General features: G+C 38.8%; 1 protein-coding gene and 1 pseudogene across 36 annotated transcripts in view; both read left to right on the top strand.

The window, feature by feature from the left end:
• ZBTB20 (zinc finger and BTB domain containing 20) overlaps positions 1-23,598 on the top strand; it is an 877,267-nt gene that overhangs the window by 447,114 nt on the left and 406,555 nt on the right. The gene's annotated exons all lie outside the window — the stretch shown is intronic.
• LOC127483008 (U2 spliceosomal RNA) lies at positions 16,919-17,036 on the top strand (annotated as a pseudogene).

Below are 23,598 nucleotides of genomic sequence, written 5' to 3'. Positions count from 1 at the left end.
ATACACACACAGCAGCTGCATAAAATGCAAATTCTATTCATGTCAGATCTCTTCTGCATTTATATGGTGAATATTGCTGTAGCACCTAAGCACTTTATGTTATTTCCTCTTATTATTATTTACCACCTGATCATCCCAAAGTGCTTTTTACAATCAGAGAATTTCATTAACAACCCATCGCCTCACTCTTTGTTTTTCGGCACCCTTGCATGTACAAGTATCAAGCATCTTAGTAGCTCTATCAAATAAATTACAGTAAAAAGATAGAGTGCTTCTGACTGGGGCGGGGTGGAGTGAGTGGGAAAAACATCCCAAAGCATCTCCTAAAATCCAGCCTAATTTTTTTTTGCGGTATCCACATGTTGCTGAAGTGAAAATTAGAATAAACCCTTTTATTTTTCATGGCTTCTGTCATTGCAATAATCAGCACTGTGAGATGAGGAAGAGGAGTGCTATGTGCTATGTGCACAGGGAGTTGTGGACATTTGCACCTTCTCAGTATAGAGAGTTTGTGATTCCTACTGACTCTAATTTTTTTTTTAATTTATTTTTACTTTTATTTGAAAACAAAGAGAGAAGAAAGACCCAAAGAGATAGATCTTCTATTATCTGGTTTACTCCCCAAATGCCCTTAACAGCCAGGATTAGGCCACGCTGAAGCCAGTAACCCCAAACATGATCTGAGTCCAGCACATGGGTGGCAGAGAGCCAAGTACTTGAGCCATCACCTGCTGCATCCACAGATGCCTTGTAGCAGGAAGCCGGATCTGAATTGGGGTCAGGACTCAAACCAAGCACTCTGATTTGGAATCTGGGTGTCCCAACCAGCATCTTAACCACTGAGACTTCCACTCTCCATACCTATTGACTTGAGCTATCCATAGTCAGGAACTATAGAAGTCAATCTGTTGGAAAATACCAAAAGGAAAAAAAAAAAACTGCTATTAAATTTTTAAGCTAAAAGGATAGATAAAAAAACCTGTTTATTAAAAGGTTCATTGTGATTATAAATGAAAGTGCGTGGTTGATACCTTAACAGTTTGATTGAATTAAAATCAAGTTCACACCGGGGTTTCCTTCTCAGCTCTACTCCTTGCATTCTCTTTGACTCCAAGGTAATTGCATAACCTCTGGTTGACTTGTGCCTCGTCTACACATTCAAAATGAAACTTAGAAATTAGATTGTTATCTAACTAATGTAGGCTGTAACATTATTTCTCTAAATATTGCTGTGAGAGAAATTGAGATTTCTGAGTTAAGTAGACGGTAATAAGAACTAACAATTTTATGCACAATCTCCTTTTATCCTACACAACAACCCTATGAGTGCATCACAATTCACTGAGGTAACCAAATTTACTGGGAGACTTGTTAAAGCAAGTCTCCCCCACCCCATACACACATAGTTTCTCATTCTGAGTTCAGGGTAGGGACTGGTCATTTCATGTCTAACAAGTTCCCCAGTGACCCTGCCAGAGACCACACGTTGTGAATACTGCCCTGCCAGAAATGTAGCTTCAGTACAGAAAAGGACATCCAGGCTCAGGAAGGCCTCAAGTGGTAGCAGTCAAGTGGCAGAACATGGATACAACCCTCAGCCTCGTGACTTCAAATTTTACTGTCTTCCAGCTATACTCATTTTGTCTTCACTTCAACTAGAGACATTTTCACTTTACTTTTATGTTTTGAATGACTGTTGGTTGCCTCAAGATCCTGAGAGAAACAGCAATGCATAGAGTAGTAATTGGATCTTTTCCCCTTAGATCTAGTAGCTACACTTATTGGATTTGTGAAGGGAGAGGAGGAGGCTATTTCAAATTTTAGTGACTAGCTTTAGTACGAGGTGCTTTTACCACCAGCTTTCTATGAGCCTTTTGGGGATGACAGTACTAAATGTGCGTCTTTGTGTTCACTCATCATCACTTATAGATGGATATAAACAGGTTTCTCTTTGATGGACCCAAGATCATGCTATGCTGCGATAATGCTCTGTAAAGAGTTTCTGCCTGTGTGTTACATCTCCAAATAGTCATGATGAAAGAACATGTCAAGGTGGACATGGAGGCACAAGGGAAAGCCACTACAAGGGACTGAGGACAGTGCTACCTGACTGCAAGGGACTGGGCCCCAGTGCTACCTGACGTCTTAGCATAGATCTCCTGATCTTTATGGAGGCTGGGCAGCGTCATGTGGCAGTTCCCTCCCCAGCTGTGTGTCCCGTCACCCAGGGGAGCTTTGAAACAAAGGCCCATCTCTGGGCACTTGTACAGTGAATTCTGATTTAGGTGAGGGTCTGAGCATAAGTTTTTAAAAGCTTTTCATGTGCTTCGTATGTGTAATCAGAACTAAGAAACCACTGGTCTAGTTTTTGACAACCTGGGCTTTGAAATCATACAGATTTGAGTTCATATCCTGGTTTTTCCACTAAGTTACTATGCAAGTTACCAAATCTCTGTCACCTAATAACTTTGCTATCTGTAAAAGACAAACAGCATTTGTTTTCTAGGATATTTGTAAGAATTATGTGAGATAATACATTTAAACGTTTGGCATTGTCCCTAACTTATGCTATGATCATGTCGATAAATGATACTGTGTACCTCAGTTTCCTTATCTTTAAAGTGAGGATCACAATTTAATTTATTACGCAGAGGACCAGTATCTTGACTTTCTCTCTAAATACTTGTTTGTCACCTGTCCAGAGTATCTGCTTAGTTCTGTTTTACCCTTACTTCCTGCATACATGAGGGTACTTCAAAAAGTTAGTGGCAAACAGACTTTAAAAATGTTTATTTTGGTGCAAAAACAATTTTGAAGTCCATGCCTAGATTTTTTTTTTTTTTTTTTGAGAGGCAGAGTGGACAGTGAGAGAGAGAAACAGAGAGAAAGGTCTTCCTTTTGCTGTTGGTTCACCCTCCAATGGCCGCTGCGGCCGCGCGCTGTGGCCAGCGCACCGCGCTGATCCTATGGCAGGAGCCAGGTACTTATCCTGGTCTTCTATGGGGTGCAGGGCCCAAGCTCTTGGGCCATCCTCCACTGCACTCCCTGGCCACAGCAGAGAGCTGGCCTGGAAGAGGAGCAACCGGGACAGAATCCGGCGCCCCGACTGGGACTAGAACCCGGTGTGCCAGCGCCGCAAGGCGGAGGATTAGCCTAGTGAGCCGTGGCGCCAGCCTCATGCCTAGATTTTCATAACACATTTTCCATGAATTTTTGAGCACTGATCATATGCCTAGTTTTTAAAATTTTTTGTACCAAAACTATCTTTTAATTTTGTGTTGCCGTTAGCTTTTTGAAGTACTATTGAATGTATTTTATTAGGATCAAAATTAACAGAATAAATTTTTATTATGATATTTTACCAACTATTACTACTCTGCCCTCCACATTCCTATGAAAATTGAAAACTTGAAAAATGCAACAAATTGTCTGAAATTCCCATATGAGGTAATAGAAGTATGGGTTGTCAACACGTAGGCTCAAAATGTAAAAGATGGAGCTCTGTAAACATTTCAAAAACTAACACATTCTACAATTTATTTTTATTTTTCTGCCGTCACTTATTTAAGAGTTCAATCATTGAAAAGTTTTATCTAGAAGAGAAAGGTTGTCCACAGCCTATTTCTTAAGCTTACTGTACCTTATTAATTCTCTTTACCTTCTTTGATTTCCTCTTGTAAGTCTTATAGAAGCCTTGGTTCATAGACAAGTAGCTAACAATTTTTTTAAGGCAGTCATGGTTTTATAAGTCCATTTGCTTGTCTTTACCTATGTTTAATAGGTATAAAATATATAAATCATGTTATACCACCAATTTAGAAAATTAGATTCTTTTTGAAAACTAAAAACCTTGTATCTCTTAAAGTAGAAATTATGTTTTTGGATGGATGGAGAGGAATTATTTGATTGTCCAATAAAAGTACAGATGGTTCCATTTTCCTTGACTCATCTCACAGCACACATTAGTCAGGTCACATGTCTATTTGGGAATTTTTCTAGCACTAGGTCACTTGCTGAGCTTTGGGGCACATAAAAGACTATTTGCCTGGCTTTTAAGTTTGTGGATCTTACACTGTGCCTGGCATGGCGATAGGAAGGACATTTTTTTTCCATTAAGCTTTTTCAGTGTGTTTTGAAAGGAAAAGTTGAAACAGAGTCCCTACTGAGATTTTAACATGTTCCATGGTGGTAACCATAGGAAATAGGGAAACAGGAAATTTTTGGACAGAAGGAAGCCAAGGAGTCCATCTCAGCCTGTTCTCACCTCTCAGATACCAATTGAACTCTGATATTATTTTTATCTAGGTAAATATCTAATCCTTTGTATTGCTATAGTTTCTGATAATTGAGGGAAACCATATTTCTGATCATGATGAAAAAGATTGCTTCTAAACAGTATTCAGTTCCCTCTTCTGGCCAAATCAGTGGAGACTTTCAGATGTAAATAAAACTGAAGTATGGGAATTTTTGTTTGGAAAAATCCATTTGATATTTTTAAAGGATTCTTAAAGGATGTCATGATAGAGCTCATGAAAACACCAGTTATGGAGAAAAGTACTTATCTTATACAAAATTATATAAACACAGGATAATGACACTTGTCATAATTAAATTCCACATGCTTAAATTCACTCAAAAGCACACATTTTCTCCATGTACTCAATTCTTCCTCCTCCCAACCTCTGCCCCAACCATTGTGGACCAAAAATACTGATGTCTAAATCAACTTCCATTTGTGAAAGACCCTGTAATGCCATTTAAGTGAAAATGCTAACCAAACATATGCCAATATTCTTCTTTAATAACTTAACTATTTGATATATGAATAATTTTTTGGGTTTTCCTCACCACAAGGAAGACTTTTCAAATAATCTGGTCATTTAGAGGTGTATTGAAACTTTACCAGTTCCTTAATATTATATCCACCATAATAGTTTCCATTTTATTTAATTATAAGCAGATATTTTTAATAAGATCTTAGGAATATCATTTCCATCAAGTGGTAGTTGTGGCTCTTAATAACCCTTTGATATACACTTGACGTGACAGCAGCTATATTCTCTTTTATTTGTATTCACCAGCTCCAAACCTTAAAATGAATTGTGAAAATTTAAAAAGATAACTTTAAAAAGAAAATCAGCTCTGACTACTTGGAGCAGTACCTCAGAATACTGGCATTACTATCTTGATTGTTGTCATTTAAACCAAACCACCTCAGACTGCATAATCTTATACCAATACATAGTTTGTGAAATCAGTTCTTTCCATAATCCACTTTTGAGAGCTAAACACCAAGTACACATAAATATAGGTAACTTTGCTCATACAGACCCCATAAAATGGGCATATTCCATAAAAGCAGGAAAGGTTTCCTTAAGGATCAAAAGGCAAGTGATACCATATTAGAATTCCCATGCTGTAGGTCAGGCTCTGCCACCAAGTGAATTGACCTGAATTAGAGGACATAACTTCCCTGGGCATCATTTCCCAACATTTGACTCAATGTGAACTTAAAACCTCCAATAGTTTAATAATGATCAAAATAACTAAGGTCATAAAAATGATTTTGAAGTGTTCAATATTATATACAAATGTAAGTAATGGACAAGTAATAAATGGAAATGAATATCAAGTTGTTGGAAAATATTCCTTTGTTTCAAATATTGGAGGCTCATTGGTGTTAAAGCCTCAGAGATTTGCAGATTGACAACAGTGGCAAAGCCAGAGAGAAGGGCCTAGCTTAAGTTACTAGTGATGTTGGATTATGGCTTTTAAGCTCGTTGAAGAAAGGGAGACATTGGAATGTTTGAGGAAACACAGGACATGGTTGCTGATGTTCTTGAGGCTACACTATGAATTTTCTTTCTTTTTTTTTAAAGATTTATTTTATTTATTTGAAAGACAGAGTTACAGAGATGCAGAGAAAGAGAGAGAGAGAGAGAGAGAGAGAGGTCTTCCATTCACTGGTTCACTCCCCAGATGGCCGCAATGGCCAGAGCTGGGCCAATCTGAAGCCAAGAGCCAGAAGATTCTTCTGGGTCTCCCATGTGGGTGCAGAGGCCCAAGGACTTGGGCTGTCTTCCACTGCATTCCCAGGCCATAGCAGAGAGCTGGATCAGAAGTGGAGCATCCAGGACTCAAACCAGCACCATGTGGGATGCTGGCACTGCAAGCAACGGCTTTACCTGCTATGCCACAGCACCAGCCCCATACACTATGAATTTTCTGTCACAGCTGTTCAATGTTCTAGTATTCAGGATCTGTTTATCTGGTTTGGGGCAGAACTGAAGGGATTATTTATCTATAAACCTCCCACCGATAGAGGATTTTTTTTATTTTTCCCAATGGAAATCCCATATCTTCACAATTTTCTCTTTTTTTTCCTACTAAATGTGCATGTTTTGGCTTTTAGGAAAGAATACAAATAGGTCTGTTTTGTCAGAATTTTCATTTAATTGACACTATAGGATCTCTCAGAATAGAGTCTTACATATTTGGTATACTTTGTTCTCTTTTTATGCATGTACCCAGATGTCTTCACAAAACTAAAATGAATGAAATAAAATAAATGAGCAGTTCCACTTAATGCATTTACCACATGTTGTCATATGAGGGGTCTAATGTCTGATCTAACTTCCTGAAAATCCTGAAGTTCATAAAGAAAAGCAGGAAACATCCCTATTACTAAGAAATTTTTGTCATATGGAAGAAAATCTCTTTATCTTATTCCACATATTCAATTCCCTTGTCATTTTACATTATAAATAAATAACAAACCAATTTGGCACATGCCCACCGATTAAAAATAAAAGTTGTCAGAGTGAGAGGAGAAAGACAAAAATATGAATTATTAATTATAATATTAAGCAGCACAAAAAAGCCTAACATGAAATGATATCAACAAAAAAGAGATTTTATCAAAAAATGGGACAATGATATAGTCTTTATTACACAATTGCATTATTGTCATTTAAAGCAATAATATCTTCACCATATTTAGGGCATTTATAACAAATATAATGAAAACGTATTTTAACTGTGGCAACAAAGAAGTAGTTTATAGAATAGTAGCATAAAAGGAAAGCTAAATTTTAAAGCAATATATTAATGATTATGTAGACTTGGTGGCTATATCCATTGTAATATCATACTTTTTAATATTTTTTTCCAAATGTCCACTACTTGAAAAAACAAGAACACTTAATTAGCAGAAAAGATTTTTCTTTTTAAGATAATTTTAGAAGTTTATATAATTCGTTGTAAAATAAGAATGAATATGAGTTTTTCTATGTTTGAAACAAATATACATTGAATGCTGGTTTATAATTATATACAGTGGAGTAGAGTGATTTCTTCTCAAAAAGGAACATATCAGTGCTTTAATGAGAATATTTTATGAAAATATATCTTCCTAGAACAGACTTACTTGACCTTTGTGACTGACTGACTGGAGTTTTCTTTTACTATGGAGGCTAGCCTTTTGTTTTGGTAATTAAATGTGTTCTTTCTGATAAAAGTTCATTTGTTTCATGAAATATTTTCAAATCTCATTTGGAAACAAAGGCAGTTCTGAAAAAATAAGACATATTTTGAATAATCTCAGAAGAGTTATCCACAAAGATTCTTAGAAAAATCCTTCATTTAATATTCCTATGAAGAGCAATGTTGGTTCTGTTTAGCAATATTTTTATTTTAACAGTATAGAATGCATCCTGGACTTGTGTTAAGTTCTTGTGTTCCATTTCACTTGGTTTTGTTCGTCCTGTCTTGATAGTTTATTCTCTCAGCCGTGATGCTACATTACCATCTCAATTTCCTTGGCAGTGTCTTTTGTTTTTCATTCTAACTGAATTTAGTGCTCTGGATGTTAAGAAGCAGGTCCATACCCAGGCAAAAGACAAAAAGTTATACATCTACATTCCTCTTTAGAGTAAACCTTCTTGTTTTTGTTGCATAGACAAAAATAAATATTTTTAAACAACTAAGTCCTCAGAGTCCTATTTACGAAAAAAATTTTGTATCACAGAATATTTAGCCCTCTGTCTGCCAATCTGTGTTCCTTAGCTTATCCTGTCCCATGAATTTTTGTCTTTGGTCCTTAAAAGCATACTGATTGCCATTGCCGTCACCATCACCATTACCACCAAGTGTTTCTTAAGCACCCTGTCCATAGTAGTACACAAAGGTACCTGCAGTGCAGAGCTCATAATAAGTAAATAAAATACAGTAAAAATTTCCATTTTATTCCTAATCCTGTTTTCACTTGGCTCCCATTTGTCAGAAAGTGTCAGTCTTTCAGTATGATTGTCTTGTCCAAATTTTCACCAAAAGTGACTTTCCTGGCTCCATTATTCAGAGGCTGTTCATTAAGTTTGAGCTTCCTTGTAAATCATCTAAGTCTCATGGCCTTTCTGATTTTTTTTTCTTTTGTTTCTTTGGAGTTCACTGATTCCCACCATGTATAGCCATTTCCCAACTGCTGGGACAGTGGCTCTCCTTTGGTGCGATTCATTTATAGTAATATCCTCTTTTCCTAATTTTGATAACCATGAGTCTCAACAAATTCTCATAATGTTTAGTCCTTTCACTTTTAAAACGGTTGAGTAGGATTCAGAGAACAGCACAAGCAGTGACTGAAAACCGAATGCAGAGCTACAAAATGAGTCCTTGCAATTGTATCTGATTAATGAGGCAGACATGAAGAGCTAGAGAACATGGTAGAATTAAAGAAAAAGAAACTCAACAGAACATCATTCCAGAAGGAAAGAACAGATAGTCAATAATTATGAGTACAATCAGGTCATAGAAAAAAAACATAATAAAACAATTGTTTTTTAGATATTTAAAATATCTGAAACTACAATTAAGATTTATCGAGGGCTTTTCAGTTTCTAGGCATATACTAAGCAACATTCACTGATAATTTCATTTATTCATGATTTCTTACTATAAATCCATGAAAATAAGTTTTCTGTTATTTCATGCATTTTGTAGAGGTGAAAACTAGGGCCCAGCATTGTGGCACAGCGGTTAAAGCCGCAGCTGCAATACAGCATCCCATATAAGTGCCAGTTTGAGTACCAGCTGCTCCACTTCTGATCCAGCTCTCTGCTAATGTGCTTTGGAAAGCAGTAGAGAATGGCCTGGGTACTTCACCCCTGCACCCACATGGGTGTCTCTCCCTCTCTCTCTGTAACTCTGCCTTTCAAATAAATAAATGAAAATGTTTAAAAGCTTTTTTTCAAAAAGAATTGGAAACTGAGGTTAAGTATTTTTTGCCAAAATTTATATTTATATATAAAGAACTGGGATATAGAGCTGTGATGGAAACTCTGATATATTCTTTTTTTTTTTAATTTTTTTTTTTGACAGGCAGAGTTAGACGAGAGAGAGAGAGAGAGAGAAAAGTCTTCCTTTTCCGTTGGTTCATCCCCCAAATGGCCGCTATGGCTGGCGCGCTGCGCCGATCTGAAGCCAGGAGCCAGGTGCTTCCTCCTGGTCTCTCATGTGGGTGTAAGGCCCAAGCACTTGGGCCATCCTCCACTGTTGCAGTGGATTCTTTTCTGGGAGGAGGAGCGTGGTGGGGGCGAGAGGCATGGAGCAGTCATCACACAGACCCTGAGAGTAGGGTGAAAACAGGCCTGCAGGCTCATTTATTTCAGTTGCTACAGCTGCTTATATAGACAAGGCAGCCAATCCAGTCAAGGGGCAGTCTATGCCCTAACCAATCACAGCCTGTTGCCAGGCAGTTTCCAAAGCCATCCAATCACAGCCTGTTGCCAGTCAGGCTCTGTTGCCAAGCAGTTTCTGAAGCCATCTAATCACAGCCTGTTGTCAGTCAGGCTCTGTTGTCATGTGGTTTCCAAAGCCATCCAATCATGGCCTGTTGCCAGGCAGTTTCTGTTCTCAGTGGCCATCTTGGCATGACCTTTTCACCTTCTCATTCCATCACACTCCACTGCCTTCCCGGGCCACAGCAGAGAGCTGGACTGGAAGAGGAGCAACTGGGACAGAATCCGGCGCCCCAATCAGGTCTAGAACCCGGGGTGCCAGCGCCGCAGGCAGAGTATTAGCCTAGTGAGCCGCGGCGCCGGCCTCTGATATATTCTTAACCTTTACACTGTGGTACTTTTCGAGAGACAGCCTTTAAAAAATACACAAATATATATATACAATTCTGGTTTGACTACTCTATATCTACATGTCCCTTGGTATATGACTTACACATCAATGTTATAAATACATGAAAACTTACATAGTAGAGTGTGGTTTAGAGTTGGAAAATGAATGTTTCCTCAGATTTGGTAGTATCATTCTCCATGATGGTGAAAAGTCATTTTTGGTTCACTCATTGGTAAAGACTGGTTAGTATTAGACAGATATCATCTTTTGATGTAATATGTTTTGAGTAAAAGAAAAAATACATAAGTATGTGTCCATAAATTACATAAATGAATATAAGCAATATGAGCTTTTTAGGTAATTAAAGAGGTTTCCTTTGACTTGTTTCTTGGATACCACTGGTTAATTTTAAACTAATATATTAAATTCTGATACTCTGGACTTTGAGGGCATCTGATAGATTGCTTGTACTGGGTAAATTTAAAACAAGGTGACTTCTTTTTGATGTGGGCTGGCTTTGTCCCTCAGTTTTAAAATATTGCCCTTCTTAAGCCTGAAGAAGTAGTAGCCATTATATGAGAATCTAGTCAGCGCCCCAGACGCATGTGCTGTATACAGTTGTCTAACCAACAAATTGATGAATTCAGAAACCAACCATCCTGGAGCCAGAAACATGAGACTCATACTGCTTGAGTTAGAGGGATATAAAAATGGCTCAATCCAGGGATTTCTCATATTTCCTTAAACAAATAGATTACTCTCTCTTAATTCATTTTTATAAATTAAATTATTTATCATATTGAATATTGAAAAATCAACCAATATGAAAATAATGGTAAATATGTAAAAAAGTAGAGGCCCAGGATTGGATTATCATATTTTTTTCAGAATTCAGTGTGTTCTTGTATGAGAAATACAATACTATAAGGTATCAAGAAAATCATGAAGCACATGAATAAGTAGTTGCATATAGTAACAGATTTTATTGGTGCTGGGTTTTTTTAATTTATTTGACAAGTAGAGTTATAGACAGTGAGAGAGAGAGAGACAGAGAGAGAAAGGTCTTCCTTCCATTGGTTCACTCCCCAAATGGCTGCTATGGCAGGCACTGCACCAATGCGAAGCCAGGAGCCAGGTGCTTCTTCCTGGTCTCCCATGCGGGTGCAGGCGCCCAAGCACTTGGGCCATCCTCCACTGCCCCCCTGGGCCACAGCAGAGAGCTAAACTGGAAGAGGAGCAACTTGGACTAGAACCTGGTGACCATATGGGATGCCGGCACCACAGGCGGAGGATTAATCAAGTGAGCCACGGCGCCGGCCCCAGTGCTGTTGTTTTAAAATGGCTTGTCTTCCAGTAACAGAGTCTTTTTTTTTTTTTTTTAATTTTTTGACAGGCAGAGTGGACAGTGAGAGAGAGAGACAGAGAGAAAGGTCTTCCTTTTTCCATTGGTTCACCCTCCAATGGCCGCCGCGGCCGGCGCGCTGCGGCCGGCGCACCGCGCTGATCCAATGGCAGGAGCCAGGAGCCAGGTGCTTTTCCTGGTCTCCCATGGGGTGCAGGGCCCAAGCACCTGGGCCATCCTCCACTGCACTCCCTGGCCACAGCAGAGAGCTGGCCTGGAAGAGGGGCAACTGGGACAGAATCCGGCACCCTGACCAGATCTAGAACCCGGTGTGCCGGCGCCGCAAGGCGGAGGATTAGTCTAGTGAGCCGCGGCGCCGGCCCCAGTAACAGAGTCTTACTTTGAGGCATACGTGAAAACTGGCTAACTTTACATATTTAGCTTGTAATGACTCATTCATCTCCCGTATATTTTAAGATGTATATAATACATTTACTTTTGCGTGTGACTTTTATCACAATTGTAAATTGATTTAAGTGTACATTTTAACAACTTATTTTAATTAAATATTTCTCAGCTCTGTCACCTTTTTCCCATCATCTCTTTGCAAACTGGGGACCAGAAAGCATAATTTGAAAATAACTATTTTGGTTCAAACAAATATTTAAGAAATAACCTTATTTTCTCTTTGCTCCTATTATTTAGGGACAATTTAACCCCTTGGGCATGCTGTGTCTGGTAGATCTTGATATTTCTGAATTATTTTTTCAATTAGCAGTTAATCTCCTGAAGGGCACAAACTTTGTTTTTGTTTTTCTCTTTGTTCTCAACATGGGCCTGATGTCACATGTGGTACACAGACAGCTTATCCAACATCATTTAGTTATTATCTGTGTACCAGAGAATTTGGGATAGGAATCTAAATCTCAGTCTTCATCTTTCTTCCATCTACTCCTCCATACTTCTGCCTCTACATGATGATGTTGATAGCAAAAGCAAAACAATGTATATGAAAACATCATGTTGTGTACTAACTGTATGCACTATAAAAAACAACCCAGGGAATTATCTTGGCTCCCAGTTTTCAATTCTCTTAAGATGAAGGAAACAGAAAAGATTTAGAGGTAGAGACAAGATGGAAAAGAGAGTATTTAAATGCTATTGCAGAAGAAGAGAGAACCATGTGCGTGGTAGAAACAAGGTGGTTTTGGCACTATAGTAAGGTATTCGCTAGAAAGCTTTCAAATATACAAAAGAATATCCAAAAATCAGAATTAACTATGTGGACCACTGATGCAAAATCAGGTCTATAGAGACCATGTGTTACAAACTGTGACACCAAACAAATCACACCAGAGCCAGAACTACAAAAAAACTTCTGTGGAACCAGGAGCACTCTGCAGCTGTTCAGATTTTGGGTATCCAAGTAGACTGGGCCATTAAGGAAATGCCTGTTATGAAAGTCAAGCTTTATTGAGCTTCCTACGTGATGAACCAGTGAGGAAGAGAGAGCAAATATAGCATGCTATGAATCCACAGAACCCAAACCGAGTCTGTTTTTATAAATGGGTAACATTTCCTACTAACTTATTTGGAAAAATCATTTTTATAATATATGTGTTTATATAAAACCAATAAAATGTCTTGTGTGTGTTGGAACATTGTGCTTTTATGTCTGGTAGACCATTTACTTTACCTCCTCTTCAGTGTCTGTTGGAACATTTATTTTATATTCTTTATTTCATTCCTGCTGGAGCATTTATGTATGATTTGTTTGTTACTTTTATCTGTTGATCTTGCCCTCCCCATATGCTCATGTCTGGCTGGCCTAGTTTCCCACATTCAGTATGTGATCTCTAGCCCTTCTTAAATATTAATTAGTGTAATTGAATTCCCTCTAGTATTTCTAACCTCAGGCACCTGAATTTCAGTGTTTTTATTAGAACTGATTTGTGCATTTAAAGTCCAACCTGCTTCCCCATCCCCCACTGCCCAAACAACTTTTCTTGATTAGGGAAAGGTTATGGTACACACTTGCCTCAGAGAAAGTCTTCATGGGAAAATAAAAGCATTATATATCACAATCTTTCTCAGCTACAGGCTGAAAAATACAAAGCTGTCTTGAGTCTTGGCAAAGGAGATCATCCAAAGTAAAGAGGTAAAGGTGTAATCGTCTCCTGGTACATAGCTACAAGAATACCACAGCCATGCAGAGCTGTGGTATAGATGGGAGCAAAGCACCACCACATCAAGCCCCTTCTCCTCTGCCAGCACAGTCATAGACTTGAGGACAACACCTTGTTTAAGTCCTCTCTACTCTTTCAGTTTGAAGATCCATCTCTGTGCACTGTATCATCTCTGGTACCAGGTGATTGGTACACATAATTGGCCCTTTCCATAGAAGAAACAGGGAAAAAGGAAGAAAAAGGAGAACCTGAAAGAGGGAGAGAGAAAAATAGACTTGTGAGATGATTTGTCAGTAAGATCAAAAGTTGCTGCCATTTATATTTCAGAAGAGAAAATAATTTAGCAACTAAAGATGTGAAAATGTTCCAGTTTTCAAAAAGTTTATGAAGACAAACAGCTTGGGGTCAGTCCTGAGCAAGAGCCTAGAATGGATTATTAAAGCAATAAAGCAATGGGTTATGATCCCCTGACAGTGCAGTGCCTTCTAGAAACCAGAATGGTTTCAGTGAAAGCATATATGTAGTATGTGAGCAGATCTCTCCTGGGTTAGATTAGTAAGTAATCCACCTTATTTGTATACAAACATATTGGTAACTAGTTGAATGACCACACTATTAGATGCGAACAACTGGCTTGGTGTCATAGTGGAGGGGATTCCTCTGGCATATTACAGGGTTAACTTAGACTTTATCTTGGTCAAAAATATTTTTAATGACTTGGATGAATGCATGTCCATCAGATTTGCAGATGGTATTACTCCAGATGCATAGAAAAGTTGTTAGATGAAGTTACAGAGGTTCTCAAGATGTCTCAAAAGATTGAACTGATGGGCTACATTGAGCCAGATGAAATATTTCAAGTGGATAAATGCACGATTTTATCTTTCTATTTCTAAAAGACTGCTCATCAATGATAAAGGGGATATATGGCTTAGTAGCCCAGAAATAGGAACTCTAAATAAATAGGAACATCTTCATTAATAAGTGTCTCAGATTTTAGGGAAATGAAACATGATATAAAGAATAGTTAAGGAAACTTAAATTTTCTGGAAATTCATGAGAAAGGAATGTAATAAAGTATATGAAGGACAGTCATAAAAAAGATAAATTATATTGCCTTCTGTTTCTCCAAAAAGCAAAACATGAGCCAGTGAAGATTATAAGAACAAAATTTTGCAACAGCCTCTTGTGCTCAAACACGGAAAACCAACAAGAAGAAAAAATGTTGGTCAGGAAATTAGACCTGAGTTAAATCTCAGGCCATTTAGTGATTCTTTTTCTCCTGGAACATATCGTGACCTCCCACAATGTTTATGTACCTGTAAAGTAGCTTTATGCAATGTCTACCTTGCAAGTTGTTGTGAGAATTTTAGGGTCTCTCTTAGTCTGCTAAGGCTGCCATAACAAAATATCACAAGCTGGGCAGATTAAACCCAGGCATTTATTTCTCACAGGTGGGTCTAGAAATCCAAGATCAAGGTGGTGACAGATAGGTTTCTCCTGAGGCCTCCTTCTTAGCTTGCAGATGGCCTTCTGCTTGCTCCTGCTGTCCTTTCATGGTCTTTTCTTTTTGAGCTCCTGAACTCCTCTTCCTCTCCTTGTAAGGATGCCAGTCCCACTGGATTAGGCCCTATTTCAAATGCAGTCACACTGGGGCTGAAGGCTTTAGCAACTGAATTCTAGGATACACAATCAATCCCTAACAGTACCTAATATCTATAGATCCTAGTTTCCTCTATTAAGGTGTGTAACCATAGACAAACACAGGGATATTTTACAGGGTATTTAAGCCTTGACAGATGATCTTAATACATAATTTTCATGAACTCTGCTAACCCTGATAGTCTGTCATTATAAAGACAAAATCCCCCTTTACAGCATTGATTGTGGAATTCCACAATTCTCTGAAAAAATACTCACTACTTCTTCAGGATATAAAACAATCTTCTCTCAATAAATGTTTTTCTTTCATATTCAAAAATTCAGTCAGTTTCACAAATATTTACATAGGTAATAGACCTCCCTTGACTTCTGTGCCCAAATTCCCAAGGTGGCTTCTAGGTGAAACCTCTGTCACTTGTGGGAAGACATTGCTTTGTCAAATCTGTAAATACTCTAATTCAGAAGTTGTATGTATAAAAGTGGAGCAAGAATACAACTGGCTTAAAAGCAAACTGCACAGTACCACCAATGATACAAGTAAATGCATGTGCAAAGTATGGTTAGTTGGCTCAATAGGTTTCAAAGTCTGAATCTATAACTTCAAGACTGTGGAGTTCAGAAAAATGAATGAAATTTTTTTCATAAGAAAAAGTGTTTTCCCCACTTAAATACAGATATGGGTTGCTGCTTATTTAGAAACGACCAGTTCAAAGGTGAGGCAATGCCAGAATCATGCCTTTGAATTTGATTATTCTTTTGCGATATCTTTCTTACACAGAGACTTCTGGTGAAAAAGTGGCTGCATTGTCTCTTCTTTTGAGGGTAGCTGGAGGGACTTTTAAAAGTTGGTTTTCTAAACGCGTGTGAAATAACACATTCTCTCCCTTTCTCTCTTGATAGACTGAGCAATGTTATAAAGATGAACATCTTCTGGGCCGGCGCCGCGGCTCACTAGGCTAATCCTCCGCCTAGCGGCGCCGGCATACCGGGTTCTAGTCCCGGTCGGGGCGCCGGATTCTGTCCCGGTTGCCCCTCTTCCAGGCCAGCTCTCTGCTGTGGCCCGGGAGTGCAGTGGAGGATGGCCCAGGTGCTTGGGCCCTGCACCCCATGGGAGACCAGGAAAAGCACCTGGCTCCTGGCTCCTGCCATCGGATCAGCGCGGTGCGCCGGCCGCAGCGCGCCGGCCGCGGCGGCCATTGGAGGGTGAACCAACGGCAAAGGAAGACCTTTCTCTCTCTCTCTCTCACTGTCCACTCTGCCTGTCAAAAAAAAAAAAAAAAAAAAAAAAAAAAAAAAAAAAAAAAAAAAAAAAAAAAAAAAGATGAACATCTTCTTAAGGAGTGTGTAACTTTTTTGTTAGACTAGCTAAAAAGAAGCAACAAACCTCAACACTATTAGTGGTTGTAGTTCTTGGCAAATGAATAAAACTCCTCTTGAGAGGGACGGTTACCGTCACTAGACATTTACAATGAGAGTTCATTCTGTGGGAATAAGCACAGTGACTTGGGCTCAGTCATCTGCGTTCAAGTGCGAGCTCTGCCATTTTTGACCTTGAGCAAGTATCATATTCTCTGGGCCTATCTTACATTATCTCATACTAATTTGTATCATTTCTCTGCCTTTTGGCTAAGATCAAGTGTAGTATCTAATACTGATTTGTGTTACCTTTCATGTTTGCACAGTTTGACTTAATATAGATATTAGTAAAGGTCAGTTTATTTCCTTCTTTTTTATTATTATTATTTATTTGACAGATAGAGTTAGTGAGAGAAAGAGAGAGAGAGACAGAGAGAGAGAGAGGTCTTCCCTCCGTTGATTCACCCTGCAAATGGCCACCACTGCCGGGGCTACACCGATCCATAGCCAGGAGCCAGGCACTTCTTCCTGGTCTCCAACGCGGGTTCAGGTGCCCAAGCACTTGGACCATCCTCCACTGCCTTCCCGGGCCACAGCAGAGAGCTGGACTGGAAGAGGAGCAAGCAGGACAGAATCCGGTGCCCATATGGGATGCCAGCACCGCAGACAGAGCATTAACCAAGTGAGCCACCGCGCCGGCCTCTGCTTTCTTCTTTTTTGATTCTTAGTTAGCTTACCTTCAGATGGGTATAATATTAATACTTTCCCTGCTTACGTATCCCATGGGATTTTTGAGACAATCAAATAATATGATGTGTGTGAGAACACTTTATGAACTGCAAAACACTATACAAGTGCTATTTCTATCTCTTATGAGTGGATGGGGATGCTAACTAGAAATGGAAATGAATTCATCCAGGAATTCATGTTGATGCTGTTTCCTAAGAGACATAGAGGCTTCATGTTGTTGTCTGCCTAACTTGCCAGACCTGATCTGTAAAGTAACAATAGTTAGCAACAGGTATTAAAATTTATTTTCTTTTTGTTTATGGTCTTTTCTTGGGAACATGAGGTTTTTTCCTTTCATTTTTTTCCATGGGTTATTATGCAGCTGTCTATTGTTAAAAATACTTAGACAAATTCTTATCCTTTGTAACTATGGGGATCTGGGCCCATGGTGCTCACCACCATTATTTCTGCTGTACTTGTGCTGATTGTTGTTATTATTATTAATTATAATTATACAGCTTCTTATTTTAAGTAAATATGAATGGCTCAGAAGTAAACAAGCTACTGTTATTGAGAGATTTTTCAAGTTTCAAACATTTTAAACACACTTTTGACCTTTCTCCTTCAAATGCATTTTTTTTCAGTTTGCCATTGAAAATAAAGTACTAACTTATGAGATACTGGCTTTTGGAGTCATGCATGAGAAAATAGTCTCAGAGCATTTTATTTCCTCTTCCTATCTTTTAAAATATTTCCTACAGTATAGTTACTACGTGATGGAAGCTTATCTTGGAGAATGATCTTGAAGCAAGAGGTGGAGATGCTTAAACAGTGGCCCCACGCCTAAGTAGAGAGGTCGAGTTCCCCCTGTCCACTCCTGATTACTTGTTGAAAAAAACAAAAAGTTGAACTAAGGTGAGCTAAGAATCATTTATGGATTGAGGGCAAGAAGTTAAGTGTCACCCAAGTATAAAATGCCCAGCACAGATTAACAGAGGATCTTTAAAATAAAAATTCCACCTTCCTTCAGTCTCCAGGCACTGTTACCTTCAATTCTTGAATATCCTCAATAATGATTAAGTTCTCTTTTTAAAATTTTTATATATTAATTTTCATTTTATTTGAAAGGCAGGGAGACAGAGACAGACAGGAAGATATCTATCCACTAGTTCACTCCCCAGATATCCACAACAGTTCCATGCTGGACCCAAAACCCAAGATCTCCATCCAGGTTTTCTTCCTCACAGGTGGCAGGGACCCTGGTACTTGAGACATCATCTGCTGCCCCCCAAGGGTGCACACTGGCAGAAAGCTGGAATTTTAAATGTAGCTGGTACTCAAATCAGGCACTCTGATATGGTATGTTGGCATCCCAAGCAGTACTACCAAAGGTCTGCCCTTCAAGTTTGCAGGCTGGTTGACCTAAGCTCATTTTGTTCATAGGCTTCCTCATCCCGAACGTTAAGGACCTAAACCTAACACAGCTTAGAAAGTCAAAGTAAGAATTGTGTTCCTTAGTTCATCTCTGTGCAGGTTCTTGTATAACTTGGTAAGAAAGTGGGTATAAAATTGTATAGGAAACCAAGGCTGTTCAGTTATTCTGGAAAGCATCTAACTCTGTCTTGCCATCTTTCAATTCAGTTCTGTCTCTATTCAATTCTGGCGTTCCATCTTATAAAGAAGTGGTTCTCAAAGTGGCCATTAGCATTAACATCACCTAAGAATGTGTTAGAAGTGCAGATTCTCTGGCTTCTCCCTGCCCTACTGAACAAGGCATCTAGATGATTCTGATGTATGCTGAAATTTGAGAACCACTGTTCTAAAGAGATGTTGATTTAAAAAAAAAAAAAAGAAGAAGGACTTTTTTGAACTCAGAACCCTGTATTACTTTAGTCCAAATTTATCTTTACCGTTTTGCTAAACTGTTTATTTGATGGCCATAAACACTTGTTTAACTCTGGCCTGCAGCTTGTATCAACAGATCCTCACCCTGTGTAAAATGATCTTTATTCTGCTCTCTAGCCAAATCATAGTCACCTTGCCTTACCCAGCTCAGATACCTTCTTCTTACAAAATGCTCACCAGTCAGGCCAACATTTTCTTAATTTTGGCTCTCTATAGATCTCAATATCTGTGCTGGTTTTTTTTTTTTTTTTCCTTAAAGTGTTCCTTGTGGCATGATTTGTGTACCTATAATTAACTATCAACTATTATAATAAACAATAGATTGTATTTATTCAGACCCCACTGAAGTCACCTCTTTAGAGAATTATGTGCCTGAGTTTCTGAAATCCTAAATAACTAATCCTAGGTTTAGAATTCCAGCTGGCTTAGTCTGCACTAAGATTGTCCTTCAGCCTCAAGCTTGACCACTAAACTATATTGTCTTATAATGTTGCTAAACCTTTCTTAGGATGAAGTTTTTTTTGTTATTTTTTTCTCCTCAGCTCAATTGTCTTCTCCATTGTAATTAGAGACCATGATTCTCTTAACATGTTGAACAATGACTTTTAAATAGAGTTAATGCACATTTCTTTGCATTGTTTTTTTACAAAAAATCTGGGGCTGTTGTTGTGGCATAGCAGATAAAGCTGCCCTCTGTGATGCCAGCATCCCATATGGGCACAAGTTTAAGACTGGGCTGCTCAGCTTCCAATCCAGCTCCCTCTAATACACCTGGGAAAGCAGTGGAAGATAGCCCAAGTCCTTGGGCCCCTGCACCCACTTAGGAGACCTAGAAGAAGCTCCAGGCTTCTGGTTTTGGTCTGGCCAAGCCCTGGAGGTTGTGGCCAGTTGGGGACAAGTTTAAGACTGGGCTGCTCAGCTTCCAATCCAGCTCCCTGTAATACACCTGGGAAAGCAGATGGAAGATTCTCTTGCTCCTTTTTTCTATATATATTTCTGCCTTCCAAATAAATAAATATTTTTTAAAAATCTAAGAGCATTTCTAAAATTTCTGTCATCATCCTTTCCCTAGGAAAATCTTGGGAATGAAATGTTTAAATTTCTTCCTAGATACAGAAGAGCCTCCATTTATAGGATGGATGTATTCATTTCAGCAAATTAATTTATCAATTGCATTTAAAATATTCAAATCACAATTGTACATTGATTTTTATTATCTAGCTTGATTAGCACAGTTTGAAAATACTTTATTCTACAATGCATTTAAAGGAGAAAATAACTGCTTTTGTTTATTTAAAGAATTCACAAATTTTTCAGAAAGCTACTTTATTATTTTGTAAGAAGAAAACGATGAGTTGATAATGAGTCTGACCCATGCCTGTATACTTACATGTACCCAGTGTGATGAAAAATTGAAAATAATATTTGTGGCTAAATGATAATTATTCAGGAATGCATATAAATGAAGAAAAATAGATTTTTACTCTGAGCATAATCATACTCTATGAACATGTTATGTTTGCACAAGACTTACATCGGACTGCATTCTATGCTAAGGTTAGAAAGCATGGTTTCTTCCTGGTCAAACCACACAATGTGGTTATTTTAGAGAAAGAAATTTGGCTAATTTCTATTCTTTTATAGCTGTCTTTAGCAAAGTGAGGACCCTTGATCCTCAGTCAGAAGCACCTGGATGGTTGCTAAAGTGCATTTTCCTGGATTCCACCCCTAGGTACTGAATCAGAATCTCTGGGAATAGAGCCCAGCAATTTTCATTTTTAGTGATCACTTCCAGGTAATGCTTATGCTCCATAAAATTTGAAATCCATTTCTATTTGGATTCATTTTCTTTTTCCTTGCTGTATCAAATCTTCAAGAAAACTGTCATGTGAGTCCTAATGCTGATAAAGACTCAGTGACAGCTTAAGGAATGATTGCATTTGTCTTCAAGAGACTTTTATAGAGTTGTAATATTTTTGTGTGCCAGGTACTCTTATCTAAATTAATTAATATAAAACCCAAATGGGGCCGGCGCTGCGGCTCATAAGGCTAATCCTCTGCCTGCGGTGCCAGCACCCCGGGTTCTAGTCCCGGTTGCCCCTCTTCCAGGCCAGCTCTCTGCTGTGGCCTGGTAGTGCAGTGGAGGATGGCCCAAGTGCTTGGGCCCTGTACCCACATGGGAGACCAGGAGGAGGCACCTGGCTCCTGGCTTGAGATGGGAGCAGCACGCCGGCCGCAATGCGCAGGCCGTAGAGGCCACTTTGGGGGTGAACCAATGGAAAAAGGAAGACCTTTCTCTCTGTCTCTCTCTCTCTCACTGTCTAACTCTGCCTGTTAAAGAAAAAAAAAAAAAAACCAAACAGTTATTTGAGAGACACATTATTGACCCCATTCTAAAGATATTACAATTGAGGCTTAGCAAAGCGCATATATAAAGGCTGCCTGACAAGTCAGTAATTCGGTGTACTCCAACATGTGTGTCCTTAAGCTCTAAACCAGGGCTGAGTTTCTCAAGCCTGCTTTTCTTTTTCTAAAGAGACATCTACATACAAAGGGGTTAAAATAGATGACAGATAATGCCATGTTTGTGTCCAAATTCTGAGATTCCATGATGTTAGTGAATAGTCATCTTAAATTATATGGTTGGTAGCTATAGTGTTATCATGTGATGAGCTCGATCAGTAAACAGTTGCCTTCAAGGTTATCAGCTAGAACAATGGAAGCCTTGTCTTAGGTCTGTCCTTTTTTTTTTTTTTTTAGGTTTATTTGAAAGAAGAGTTACAGAGAGAGGTAGAGACACACACAGAGAGAGGTCTTCATCCTCTGGTTCACTCCCCAAATGGCTGCAATGGCTGGAGCTGAGCCAGTCCAAAGTCAAGATCCAGGAGCTTTTTCTGGGTCCCCCACGTGGGTGCAGAGGCCCAAAGACTTGGACCATCTTCCACTGCTTTCCCAGTCCATACCAGAGAGCTGGATCAGAACAGGAGCAGCCACGACACCAACTGGCGCCCATATGGGATGCTTCAGGCCGCAGCTTTAACCTGCTGCATCACAGCGCGGGCCCCTCTGTCCATTTTGTAGTTTTCCTCTTCTTTCATGGCTCTTTAGAGCTCCAAATATTTTTTTTCTATCCAAAGGATACTAAAATAAGCTTTTTATCACTTTATTAAGAGATTCTCCACTACAATAGCATGTCTTTCTTCTTTGACAATGGCTCATTTGGTTAAATCTTTTGCAAATACAGATAGTATACTTTGTATCTTACTCAGTGGTTTTCAACTTCAGCTACACACAGAAAACTTACTAACTTTAAGAATATACACATGTGGGGCCAGTGCTGTGGCATGGTGAATTAAGCTGCAGCGCCAGCATCCCATTTGAACAGCGGGTCAAGCCCCTGTTAACTCCGCTTGCGATCCAGCTCCCTGTTGATGTGCCTGGGAAACCAGCAGAAGATGGTGCAAGTCCCTGGGCCCCTGCCACCCATGGGAGACAGGAGACCTAGAAGAAGCTCCAGTCCTGGCTTTGGCCCAGCTCCATTTGGGGAGTGAACCAGCGGATGGACAAGCTCTCTCTGTATCTCATTCTCTCTATATATAATTCTATTTTTCAATAAATTTTAAAAATCTAAAAAAAATGCATATTATTGGATGCCAATCCAAGAAATTCTGATTCATGGGTACATAATGAGCACTAGATGGCTAATTGTTTACAAAGCTTCATAGGTAACTCTATAGGCAACTAGGATTCAGAATCAATTTCAAGTCATTACTCAAAAAAGAATTTGAAGATCTCATATAAATTAAAAGAGCTATAGAAGGAAACAAAATTCCTCCATAAATCCTACCATGAGGTCCTTGAAATATAAGTAGAATCTGTGAGCAGCTTGAAAATCCATTGTTTGGACCATCCAAATATTCCAATTGAGTCTCAGATAATGAAAATTCAGAAGGAAAAAAAAAAGAAGCCATTAGAGCACGAGACTAAGTGGAATTATTGAAAACCATTTATAAAATGCTATGGGGTTTGGAAGGACCTGTTCTTTTTAATAGTCATTTTTGTAATAGAAAACAGGGTAATGGAAATGGCAGCATATTTGAATCTATTTGCATTTCCTTCAGAAAAATAAAATAAAATAAAAGTGAAGGGCATAACCTTGCAAATGTATCTTGATCTGATGTTATTTTTGCAAGTTAGACAGATGTGGGGCCACCAGTCAGCCAGATTCAGGGCTAGCTATCAAATCAGAGCTCACTCTTCAAATCCCAGCACTAATCGGAATGATAAAGAGCTACC

This window comes from Oryctolagus cuniculus, chromosome 4, assembly GCF_964237555.1.
Source record: "Oryctolagus cuniculus chromosome 4, mOryCun1.1, whole genome shotgun sequence".
NCBI classification, from domain to species: Eukaryota; Metazoa; Chordata; class Mammalia; order Lagomorpha; family Leporidae; genus Oryctolagus; species Oryctolagus cuniculus.
The sequence above is the reverse complement of the archived record's forward strand: the minus strand, read 5'-3'. Positions and strand labels throughout refer to the sequence as shown.